The following is a 2,500-nucleotide window of genomic DNA, read 5'->3' as shown; positions in this document are numbered from 1 at the left end:
CATTTAAATTCAATAGAAACCGTTTCCTTATAAAAATAAATATGATCCTCTATTTTCTGATATTAACCCTTCTGTTAATTCTTGATATTTTCTGTATATAACTATATGCAAAACTAAGCAGACACACATACATACATGTACACACACACACACGTACACACACACATACATGAATGCGTATATGTATTCATATATATATATATTCATACACATATATATATATTATACATACATACAATATATATAAACATATATATGTATATATATATATATATATATATATATAAACATATATATGCATATATATATAATATCTATATATATAATATATATATTATATAATATATATATATATATATATATATATATATACAAAATAATATGCATATATATATATATATATATATATATATATAGTTTCATCCAAACAAGAAAACACAGAAAAAAAACACAGCCACGCGAGGACGTGGAACATTAAAAGTATGATTATTGACGCTCAGGAAAGAAGGGAAGGAGGGTCTAACGTTTCGAGCGGAGCTCTTCGTCGGAAACAAAGGAGAAGGAAAGATCCCGAGAAGGGAAGACAGAGGAAAAAAATTTTTTTTTTGCTGGTGGCGCTCAAGAGATCACATGTTGAAAGAACAGAAGTTGAAAGGTAGACGAATCATGATTTTTAAAAACAAGAGAGTTTCAAAGACAAGGAATGTGTGTGGGTGCGTGTGTGTGTGTGTGTGTGTGTGTGTGTGTGCAAGGATGGCAAGTGTGTTTGTGCGTGCGTGCGTGTGTGTGGGCCAAAAGTCACCCGACAGTAAATCAAAGGTTCTATAAATACTTAGTATTCAGTTTATATGTGTGTGTGTGTGTGTGTGTGTGTTGTGTGTGTGTGTGTGTGTACAGAATTCATGGTATAGTTTACATGCTCGTGGGAATGTGGCACTAAAAATAAAATGTCAAAGCACTTGTTTTATTAGAAACAACAATCCCTTCTCTGTGGGGAATTTGGAATGAGTAATGCTGTCACTCAAGACACCATCAAAGCTTTCGAGTTTGTCTGTGATGCGAATCTCGAATGGAAGCTCCCTGACAATGGGCGCCACCTGTATATTTCATCTATTTTGTTTAGTAGCTCTCTAACAAACTGCATTATTGCATTGTATGTTGAAGGAACTTATTTTATCCCTCACACAGTGTGCGCCAGTATTCGCTTTTTGCTCTCACTCTCTTCTTGCTATGCATCAAGAAATTCCCGCCACGTCCAACAACACTCACACTTCCACAGATTATGGTACCTTACATTTCTCCCTACCATTCTACAACAATTCATTTTCCACTCACAAACTGGACACTAGTCACCAAACTCCCATTGACTGCATGAGCAGAAAATCCTCGATAGTATCTTGCAACAGAGATATGGAGCCTTGTCGCCTTCAACAACAAAATCCAAAAGTGGCTCAAATGAATAACATGTCATTGCAATATGCTTCTCTTAATTGTGGGCAGCACTAAGCTAAAGACCCAAAATCGCCCTAATGTTGAATTTTCTAATCAGTGGTGAAAGCACAACTTTAACATGTCCAAGATTGCATATCCAAATGACCAGCTCTGTTTAAAACCAGAAGTTATTTCAGCTTAACAATTATTAGTATTCTACAAATCTCCAGTGAGGTCTTATTAAATATTATAGTCAGATCTAGAATTGCGCTTTTGCTGCACGCGCAGAAAAACTAAACCATTTCCAGGCAAAGGCGACTCAACTTAATTGCAGAAAGCTGCTCACAGACAGGGTCCAGTCTCTGGCCCACAGACGTACTGTCTGTATTCTTTACTTTTCTACTACTGCTGTAATAGCCGATGCTTACTGTAGCCGGATGGACATATCGCCGTCTTCCCATCCTCATTCTGTTTAATATCTCAGGCTCCGCACAAGTCATTACTTCCGGGGCTCTCTTCTCAGAACACCTTTGGAAATACAATGATATCCCTTCCACAGCTATTCACTTACGAACTTTCAGGAGGAACATTAATGGCGTCAATCTCAGATGTCTTCCCTTTCCCCCAAACCAAACATCTAAAGAAATAAATTTTGTGGTGTGTTCGTGCACGCGTGTGTACACATGCACACACAAACACGCATACACACATACAGAAGCAAACACACGCAAATGTATGTATATGTATATATATATATGTATGTATGTATGTATGTATGTATATGCGTATATGTATGTATAGGTATGAATTTGATTATATATATGTGTGTGTATATATATATATATATATAGTTTGCTTGTATGTCAAGTGTCCAATTATATATAAAAACAATCTAACAATAAAGATGATGGTTTCCATAGAGTACATATTAGATATTACAAGGAAAACTTAAGTCTTGGCTAGTTTGCCTTCATCATACGGTCTGATAAAGGCGAGCAAGCAGAAACTTTGAATTCTAAATTACTGTCAATCTTTTCTTTGGAAAACTTGTATACGTGTGTGTGTATGA

Source organism: Octopus sinensis, linkage group LG15 (assembly GCF_006345805.1).
Source record: "Octopus sinensis linkage group LG15, ASM634580v1, whole genome shotgun sequence".
NCBI classification, from domain to species: domain Eukaryota; kingdom Metazoa; phylum Mollusca; class Cephalopoda; order Octopoda; family Octopodidae; genus Octopus; species Octopus sinensis.
The sequence above is the reverse complement of the archived record's forward strand: the minus strand, read 5'-3'. Positions refer to the sequence as shown.